The sequence below is a fragment of the Dipodomys ordii genome, unplaced genomic scaffold (assembly GCF_000151885.1).
Source record: "Dipodomys ordii isolate 6190 unplaced genomic scaffold, Dord_2.0 Scaffold33, whole genome shotgun sequence".
NCBI classification, from domain to species: Eukaryota; Metazoa; Chordata; class Mammalia; order Rodentia; family Heteromyidae; genus Dipodomys; species Dipodomys ordii.
In genome coordinates, this window is record NW_012267249.1 from 6,630,550 (window position 1) to 6,640,677 (window position 10,128).

The 10,128-nt window shown below is 40.7% G+C and overlaps 1 protein-coding gene across 2 annotated transcripts in view; it reads right to left on the reverse strand.

Moving 5' to 3' along the window:
• The window catches only part of Tesk2 (testis-specific kinase 2), a 126,916-nt gene that overhangs the window by 52,201 nt on the left and 64,587 nt on the right, over window positions 1-10,128 (reverse strand). The window lies entirely within an intron of this gene.

Sequence of the window (10,128 nt, forward strand, 5' to 3'; positions counted from 1 at the left end):
TGCTTTGCATGCACGAGGCCCTGGGTTCGATTCCTCAGCACCACATAAGCAGGAAAAAAAAAGCTGGAAGTGGCACTGTGGCTCAAGTGGTAGAGTGCCAGCCTTGAGCTGAAGAGCTGAGGGACAGCACCCAGGCCCAGAGTTCAGGCCCTACAACCGGACCCTCCCCCCCCAAAAAAAAAGAAGGAAGTCTCTTTTTTGTGCAATACCTTTGAAGACCAAAGAACAGGGACGGGAAAGGACTGGCTACAAGCGCAAAGCGCAGCAGTAACTGCTGGGAGGGACCATAAACATCCATGCAGGCAGAGTCCAGGCCCAATTCACTCTTCCATGTGTTCACCACACCTAACAGCATCATGTAAATAGCTGGCAAATCCAGTAAATGATTGCTGAGTGAAAAAAGAACGTAACTGGCTAAACTTGCAGCAGTTTTTTTACAGCAGAGTTTTCTGGACATGCTGCTTCCACATTTCAACTAATATGGTAACCACAGACTATCGCCAAGTGATGGTTTCTGGACTGCCAGTTTCCTAAAAGTTGCCCCAGAGACTTGATGGAAACTTGAGGAAGGAAACAACTGAGGAAATATCTAGGTGGTACTGAAAACAGGGTGCAGGCTCTGATGATTAGTTGAAAATTACCTCTGGCTAGAGACAAGATAGAAAGCAAAATAGTGAGCTGGGCACCAGTGGCTCATGCCTGTAATCCTAGCTACTCAGGAGGCTGAGATCTGAGGATGTGGTTCAAAGCCAGCCCAGGCAGGAAAGACCTTGAGACTCTTATCTCCAATAAACCACTAGAAAACTGGAAGTGGCTCTGTGGTTCACATACATGAAGGCCTGGTTCGATTCCTCAGCACCACATAAGCAGAAAAAGCGGAAAATGCTTTGTGGCTCAAGTGGTAGAGCGCTAGCCTTGAGCTAAAAAGCTGAGGGACAGTGCCCAGACTCCATGATTGACAAGAAAAAAAGAAAGAAAGAAAGAGAGAGAGAAGGAGAAAAAGAAAGAAAGAAAGAAGGAAAGAAAGTAAGAAAGAAAGAAAAAAAGAAAGGGAGGAAGGAAGGTAGTGGAATAGTTAAAAGGGCTCTTAGGGCAGAAAGTGTGGTTCTCACTGAGATGGCACTAACAAGGTTGTTAACCCCTGCTTTATAAACCAAGTTGATTGGAACACAGTTATGGTATGATCTGTGGCCATTTTGTTTTAACAACAGCATTGCTGAATAGTAATTCATTATACACATTCCATGTCTTTCAAGGACTAAAATATTTACTTTCTAATCCTTAACAGAATAATCTTGCTGACTCTTGCAGTACAACATCAGGACATATCTATTTCCATCAAGGAGACATTCAACAAGGTATCTGATCTTTATAAATCTCAATTTCCTTATCTGAAATACTAGATAAGAAAACTACACTACTCTAGCCAGACATGGTAGCACACACCTTTAATTCAAGCACCCTAAAGTGGCCTAAGCAGGGAGGGAGAAAGGGTGGAAAGGAGGAAGGGAAAATTTTTAAAAATATATTCTGAGATATGGATGCCCCACTACAGATGAATGGATCCAAAAATTGTGGTACCTCTATACAAAGGAATATTATGCAGCCATTAGAAAGGACAAAATAATGGCATTCACAGGAAAATGGATGGAACTAGAAAAAAATCATTTTGAGTGAGGTAAACCAAGAGCAAAGAGACAAACAGCACATGGTCTCCCTGATATATGGATGTTAAATACAAAATGCAAGGAGATATGACAAGGTAAACAGGACTCCAGAAACAAAGGACCTCTACTCATTTTGTCGTATCATTACTAAATGACCCCATACTGTTGACCATATATATGGTATATATATGCATACATCTGAGGGAAACTAGGACACAGAATCAGAGGGAAATGAGAAAACATTCAACAGAGGGGCCCATCAGCTGCAGCACTGGATGTTAATGAAAATGAACTAAGCAATTCAAAGGCAGCGATGGGAAGGAGGGAATAAGAGGGATAGAGGGAACAGCTTATACTAAGCAAAAGGAAGAAATGTACATACCACCAGATGTGGAAGAAATAGTTATATTGACAAAGCTCACAGAATTCACAAACTTTATAGACCACAATAATGACAATTTGCCTCATGAAGATTAGAATGTGTTTGTAATTTTAACTAAGTATCACTATCTCAGAATATTGTGAAATTTGTGAAATTTATGTAATTACTTGATCACAATAAAAAATTATTTAAAAAAATACATTCCGAACAATTCTTATTCTCACCTCCATCTCTAAAACCATGCCAGCTAGCATTGCTTGTCTCAAGAAGCAAGTACTTTCTTAGTTTGCTGCCTAGGAGTGAAAGTGATGATTCAACTTTAATATTTGCAGTTTCATATTATTTTGTATTTTAGACTAGTGCTTCCCAATATTTTATTTATTATTTATTTATTATTTATTATTTTTTGGGGTCGGTCATGGGGCTTGAACTCTGGGCCTGGGCAGTATCTCTCAGCTCTTTAGCTCAAGGCATGTGCTGTACCACTTGAGCCACAGTGCCACTTCCAGTTTACTGGTGGTTAATTGGAGTCTCACTGACTTTCCTGCCCAGGATGTCTTTGAACTATGATCCTCAGATCTCAACCTCCTGAGTAGCTAGGATTACAGGCAAGAGCCACCAGCATCCAGCCCAATTTTTTGGCAGTCAGGGACTATAGGCATGTACCAAAGTACAAAGCTTGTTTCCCAAATTTCAATTGGAAATATATCAACAAGGGATCTTGTTAAATTCTATACATCAAGGTGGATCTCATGTGATGTTGATGCTGCTTAGCCTATGAACTAGACATTGAGTAGCAAGGCTCCTTCTAGACAAAAGATAGCTCACTACTGCTCTAAAGTTAGTAAGACCAACATAAGACTCTCAACCTGGTATTACCAGTAAACTACACTTTGACCATATACTTGATTTGAATGATCTTTGAACATTCTCCATGGATTACTATCTTTTTCAAACCTTTGTTTTTTCTTGGGATGTCCCTGCCTTGAGTACATCTATCCTCCTTCCTGCATAGTTAGATTCTATCTATCCTCAAAACCCAATTCAAACACCTACTTCCACAATACAGATTTTACTTTTTTTTTGTCAGTCGTGGGGCCTGAACTCTGTCTGGGCCTGGGTGCTGTCCTGAGCTCTTCAGCTCAAGGCAAGCACTCTACCACTTAAACCACAGTGCCACTTCCAGCTTTTTTTTTTTTGCTTATGTGGTGCTGAGGAATTGAACCCAGGACCTCATGTATGACAGGCGATCACTCTACCACTGAGCCACCTTCCCAGCCCCCACTATACAGATTTTATTTCCTTCAAATAGAAGTGATTTTATCAACTTCTCAATTACCAAGGCACGCTACAGCATCATCATCATTTCCATCCATCCATCCATCCATCCATCCATCCATCCATCCATCCATCTATTCAACCTGGGACCTTGCACCTTGTAGGCAAGCACTATATCTCTGAACTATACCCCCAGCCTTATTTCTCACCTATCAACTACATTTTATCACATGGCTTATATCTTTTCTACTAAACCATAACTTTATGGGGTGAGAGAGAGGAGAGACAGACTGGTCTGGAACTTACTTTGTAGCCCAAGCTGGCCAGGCTACAAACCTTGTTCCTTGGCCTCCTCAGTGCCCCATCATTCCCAGCTTAACCCAGTTCTGGCTGCTGTTGCTTCTCCTCCTCTTAAATATTGAACATTCCATGAATTTTTGTATCATCTTTGCACAGGGACCATGCTTATCTACTCTACATCAAAGTGAACAATCAATCATAACTTTTTAACAGCAAGATCTCATTTTTCATTCTCTTGCCTAGAATATGACATATTAGCACTTAGTGGGTAAATTAAAAACAAGTGTGGTCATTCAAAGACTCTCAAACACCAAATGTGTGAGGGGCACTGGTAGTGATGATAATGATGACAATAACATCTAACTCTTAACAATATTTACCATACAGTTATTTCCTAACCTTTTACATTAAATCTTTTAATTCTCATAATAATCAAATTAAGTAGTATTTTTTTTTTTTGCCAGTCATGGTCCAAGGTGCATTCTCTGAGCCTCTCAAGACTAGTGCTCTACCACTTGAATCACAGCACCATTTCTGGCATTTTTGAGTAGTTTATTGGAGATAAGAGTCTCACAGGGACTTTTCTGCCTGGGCTGGCTTGGAACTGAGATCCTCAGATCACAGCCTCCTGAGTAGCTAGGATTACAGGTGTGAGCCACAGATGTCTGTCCTGAAGTAGTACTTTTATTATCTCAAGCACACTAATAAAGAAACTGAAGCCCCACGTCATATAGCTAATGAGGGCAGAGCCCTTACTCAGAAACAGTGGGTTACTCAGACCTATACTCTTCAATCATGTGACCTTATGTTTCCATATTGTTATTAAGGATATAAAGATGAGTAAGACACAATTTTTTTCCTTACTAAGCTGTTGGTTATTCAAAAAACTTTTGTAGCAGATCATACAGTACTTGATTAAAGTCCACATTCCTAAGGCATTATTCAAAGTTCTGAATGAGCTGATCCAAGCCTCTCTTATCTCCAATTACATTCACCTTCATCCTCTATATTGGAGTTATATAACCTGCCACTCCTAAATCTGTCCTATCCATATTGCTGCTAGGAAACTTCTCTATTTCTGAAATCCATTTTTCTTTTTTCTTTTTTCTGGTCGGTCATGGGGATTGAACTCTGGGCCTGGGTGCTGTCCCTGACCTCTTCAGCTCAAGGCTAGTGCTCTACCACTTAAGCCACAGCACCACTTCTGGCTTTTTCTGCTTATGTGATGCTAAGGAATTGAACCCAGGGCCTCATGCATGCAAGGCAAGCACTCTACCAACTAAGCCACCTTCCAAGGCCTGAAATCCATTTTTCTAAGCTCTACCAATTCCTAAAAATACTCAGTTCCAAGTAACAGGATAAAAGTAAGCATTTCATATAAGATTTGATGCGGGCTGGGAATGTGGCTTAGGACCATGCCCAGGCCTTGAGTTCAAGCTCCAGGATTGGGTGGATGGGGGTAGGGGGGGGAACAAAAACAAAAAAGGCTGGGCGCCAGTGGCTCATGCCTGTAATACTAGCTACACTGGAGGCTGAGATCTGAGGATAGCGGTTCAAAGCTAACTGGGCAGGAAAATCCACGAGACTCTTATCTCCAAGAAACCACAGAAAAATGGAAGTGGCATTATGGCTCAAGTGATACAAGCACATGCCTTGAGCTGAAGAGCTCAGGGACAGTGCCCAGGCCCAGAGTTCAAGCCCCATGACCAACCAAAAACAAAAACAAAAATTTGAGTGCCAGGAACAGCTACAAATTCAATCATTAATACCAATGATAGCCCTGCAAGACTGACTACAATAATCTCTACTTAAGAGATGTGCAAGTCTGGGAGTTTGCCCTAGTGGTAGAGTGTATGAAGCCCTGGGTTCAATTCCTCGGTACCACAAAAACAGAAAAAGTGAGGAGTAGTACTGTGGCTTAAGTGGTAGAATACTTACATTGAGCAAAAAAGCTGAGGACAGTGCCCAGGCCCTAAGTTCAAGCCCCAGGACTGGCACAAAAAAAAATTGACTTTGATCATTTTAATCAATATTAATTTTTCTCTTCCCTATACAGTCTATTTTGAAATCTTAACTGTAGTACTTATCTCTCAGGCCCTGCCTTTTCCCTCAAGTTTTATCTAGCTCTTTCACTTAGTTAGAAGACTCTCCAGGGTGGGGATTTTTATGTGGAAGAGGATGTCTACTGTATCACCAAATCACTTATTTCCCAGTGTTGGTTACAGTTGGTTATGTTCATAGCACTAAATTCTGACTAGCTGTATATAGGCAGTGATTATGTCATTTCTAAGCCTGACCTGATAAAACCTCAACATTAGTCCCTACATTTGCCCACTTTATCTGTGAGCTGATTTAGAAGATTGAGCAGAAAATTTTGAGGCCTTCTGCTCATCAAAGAGTGCACCTTCCCCCTTCCCCAACCTTCATTAAATGGGGGCAGTAGTTAGCTCACCTGAACTAAAATACCATACAGTTATGTTTCTTTATGCATGTAAAATATTGTCTTGTTGTAAGGCGCCGGTGACTCACGCCTGTAATCTTAGCTACTCAGGAGGCTGAGATCTGAGGATTGCAGTTCTAAGCCAGCCCAGGCAGGAAAGTCCATGAGACTTATCTCCAATAAACCACCAGAAAACGGGAAGTGGCACTGTGGCTCAAGTGGTACAGTGCTCCCCTTGAGCTAAAGAGCTGAGGGACAGCACCCAGGCCCAGGGTTCAAGACCCACAACCAACAAAAATCAATTAATTTAAAAAAATATTATCTTGCTTATAGTGCTCAGTAAATATTTACTGAAGTTTAATTTAAAATTCTTATTCTGTGCTTGGTTCAGCAGCACATATACTAAAATTGGAATATACAGAGAAGATTAGCATGGCCCCTTTGCACAGGATGACATATATACTCATGAATCGTTTCATATATATATATTTTTTTTTTTTTTGGTCAGTCCTGGAGCTTGAACTCAGGGCCTGGGCACTGTCCTTGAGCCTCTTTGTGCTCAAGGCTAGCACTCTATCACTTGAGCCACATTACCACTTCTGGCTTTTTCTGTTTATATGGTACTAAAGAATCAAACCCAGGGCTTCATGCATGCTAGGCAAGCACTCTACCACTAAGCCACATTCCCAGCCCTCATTCCATATTTTTAAATGGTTGAAGCTAGAACAAATCATGTTACATAAAGTAAGCTAGGCTCACAGAAACAAATAGTGAATGTTTTCTCTTATATGTTCAAGCTAGATCTCAAAGTACAACTATTCATGATAACATATACAGGGCTCAATGCATTTATACACAAACAAATTGATTAAAGGAAGGCATACTTAGGGGAAGAATCCAAAGGCATAACTCCTCTGAACTACTAAAATACTGTTTATCAAAATGAATACTAGGAAATGGAAACATGTTTCTTTGGGGGGAAAATGGGGGAACACAGGAATAGAGGGAGGAAAGGTGAACAAATATAGTCATTATATTCAATGTACACTATGTAAAAAATGAACAATGTAATTGGAAGGTAGGGACAAGAGGGAGAAAATGGCAGAGAATAAAGGAAGCAGTAACATTGTCAAGAAGCACTGTACTAGGGCTAAGAAGGTGGCTCAGTGGTAGAGTGCTTGCCTCACATGCATGAGGCCCTGGGTTTGATTCCTCAGCACCACATAAACAGAAAAGGCCAGAAGTGGTGCTGTGGCTCAAAGTGGTAGAGCACAAGCTTTGAGCTGTAGAGCTCAGAGACAAGCCCCATGACCAACAACAACAACAAAAAATAAGCACTGTACTCACAACCTAACTTATAGAACTATAATCCCTATATAATATTAATAATATTCAATTTAAAAAATCTTATTTCGCCAGGCACTGATGGTTCACGCCTGTAATCCTAGCTACTCAGGAGGATAAGATCTGAGGATTATGGTTCAAAGCCAGCCCCGGCAGGAAAGTCCATGAGACTCTTATCTATAATTAACCATCAGAAAACTAGAAGTGGGGCTGTGGCTCAAGTGGTAGAGCACTCGCCTTGAGCTGAAGAGCTGAGAGACTACTCAGGCCCAAAGTAAAGACCCACAACTAAGAAAACAAAATTTTTTTAAATTCTTATTCCATGTGGCTTAGTGGTAGAGTGCTTGCCTAGCATGCATAAAGCTCTGGGTTAGGTTCCTCAATATCATACAAATAGAAAAAGCCAGAAGTGGTGCTATGGCTCAAGTGGTAGAGTGCTAGCCTTGAGCAAGAATGTCAAGGACAGTGCTTAGGCCCTGAGTTCAAGACCCAGGACAGGCACAAAAAAAAAAAAAAGATTTTTCTTTTTTTTTCTTTTTGGTTGGTCATAGTGCCTGAACTCTGGGCAGAGGCATTGTCCCTTAGCTCTTTAGCTCAAGGCTAGCACCCTACCACTTGAGCCACAGTGCCACTTCTGGTTTTTTCTGTGTATATGGCGCTGAGGAATTGAACCCAGAGCTTCATGCATGCAAGGCAAGCACTCTACTACTAAGCCACCTTCCCAGCCCTAGAACTTGTATATAAAAAGAGAAATTTAGCTTTATTAATATTTAATTATGAGATAATAGTAGCACACACATGGGGATATGCTCAAAAATATTCCCTACCCATGACCAACCAAAAAAAAAATGTTCCCTAAAGGGAAATTATGGTCATAAATGACTGCTGGTTCCCAAGAGATACCTTATCCTAATCCCTAGAACCTGAAAATGTTATGTTAGAAGGCAAGGGAAGGCCTGGAGATATAGTTTAGGGTAGATCACTTGCCTAACATGTGTGGGACCCTGAGTTTGATCCACAAAAAAGAATAAAATCCAGGGGCCAGTGGTTCATGTCTATTATCTTAGCTACCTGGGAGGTTGAGACCTGGTACACTGAGGTTTGAAGCCAGATTAGGTAGAAAAATCTCTAAGACTCCATCTCCCACAAAACAGAAAAATGCTAGACTGACAGTATGGATCAAGTAGTAGAGCACCTGACATGAGCAAACAAGTTATATAAGAACCTGATACCCTGGAATTCAAGCTCAGGTACTAGCACCAAAAAACCTAAATAAGGGGCTGGGAAGGTGGCTCAGTGGTAGAGTGCTTGCCTTGTATGCATGAGGCCCTGGGTTCAATTCCTCAGCACCACATAAGCAGAAGAAAAAAAAGGCCGTAAGTGGCACTGTGGCTCAAGTGGTAGAGTGCTAGCCTTGAGGTGAAGAGCTGAGGGACAGCGCCCAGGCCCAGAGTTCAGGCCCCACGACTGGACCCTCCACCCTCCGGAAAAAAAAAATAACTAAATAAATAACTGCAAAGAAAACAATGAAAATTAAACAGGTAAGTGTGGTAGCACAAATTTATGCCAACTCTTGGGAGTCAGAGGATTTTGAGTTTGAAGCTAACCTGGGCTACATAGCAAGCCACTCCCCAAAATATCTGCCAAAAAAAAAAAAATGAAAGGCAAGAGTGGGCAGAAAGAAAAGAAAAAAGGAAGGAAGGAAAGAAGGAAGTTGCTGGTCAGCTGACTTAAAATAGGAATATTATCTTGGTTTATGAAGGTGGAGTATTGTGATTACCCAAGTCCTCGTAGGAAGAAGACAAAGAGTATCTGAGTGATGCAATATGGGAAAGATTCAAGCTGTCATTGCTAGTTTTGAAGATAACAAGGAATGGGAGCAAAAACTAGCAGCTGACAAAAGTAAGTCCTTACCTTTAAAAAGGACTGTAGCTCTGTGGACACAATGATTTTACCCCGAACAAACCCCATTTCAGACTTCTGGAGCCAAGAGAAAACTAATAATGGGTACATAAAAATTTTTTACTGGGTCACTATCCTGTGTTATAATGTTCACAGATGTAAGATAGGCTTTAGGCTTATACTCTGTATAAACAGGCACAAGGAAAGTAACATTAACGTGTTCCTTTGTGGCATCCATATTCAGCTAGTCAAATATTTATTGAACTAACAATTCTATATAAAGCTCAGAGGCAAATATTTAAATTGAAATGTTGGCTATCCCCAAAAGTTTATTATCTAAACAAAGATAAAAGGAAAGGTGAAACAGCAATCTAAAATATATCTAGCTATCTTCATTCTCATTTGAAAAAAAAAAACTAACCAACAACCAAACATATAGACAACATTACCACTGTTAGACATGGATCTCCTCAAGACTAAAGAACAACACTTAATAAGAAGAGTTCTATGACCATTATATCAAAGGTGTTAATAAAACGATCATTACTGCTTGCCTAACAAGGATCTGAAAACTGTGCTACATGCTTTATATTTACTACCTGTTGACAAAGATTGGAAAAGCTATGAGAATTTGAATGCTTAGCTCCAAAGACTATGTTCAATCCTTTGATAAGTAAGGAAGAGAGCTTGGAAGGTGGCTCAGTTGTAGAGTGCTTGCTTTGCATGCATGAGGCCCTGGGTTTGATTCTTCAGCACCACGTAAATAGGAAAAGCCACAAATGGCACTGTGGCTCAAGTGGTAGAGCACTAGTCTT